The following is a 386-nucleotide window of genomic DNA, read 5'->3' on the forward strand; positions in this document are numbered from 1 at the left end:
ATGAGGGAAACCAGATTGCTCCCCAAACGACACAGGGACTGGGGAAAGAGCCCTCCTGAGCAGGGCTGCTGGGGGAGAGCAGGGTTCAGACCCCCACCACAGCACCAACACACCCTCTGAGTAACAAGATCTAGTTTATTGAGTGCTCCCTTTAACAAGTAAAATAAAATTTAAAAATCCCAGTTTGGGTCTCTAGACATGAAATATTTAAATAAGCTTTCTTAGAAGAAGCCGATTGTCCTCTATGTAGTAGAGCAGGACCGCGATTTAAGGCAGCTTTTAAGGTTCACAGCAGGTAGACTCCCCACCCACCCCAAATCCCTGCCCCAAAGGAGCTGTGCGGAGCTGGCAACGGTGCAGGGGGGGTCTGGCTGCCCCTCGCCTGC

This window comes from Apaloderma vittatum, unplaced genomic scaffold (assembly GCF_000703405.1).
Source record: "Apaloderma vittatum isolate BGI_N311 unplaced genomic scaffold, ASM70340v1 scaffold9697, whole genome shotgun sequence".
In the NCBI taxonomy this organism is placed as follows: domain Eukaryota; kingdom Metazoa; phylum Chordata; class Aves; order Trogoniformes; family Trogonidae; genus Apaloderma; species Apaloderma vittatum.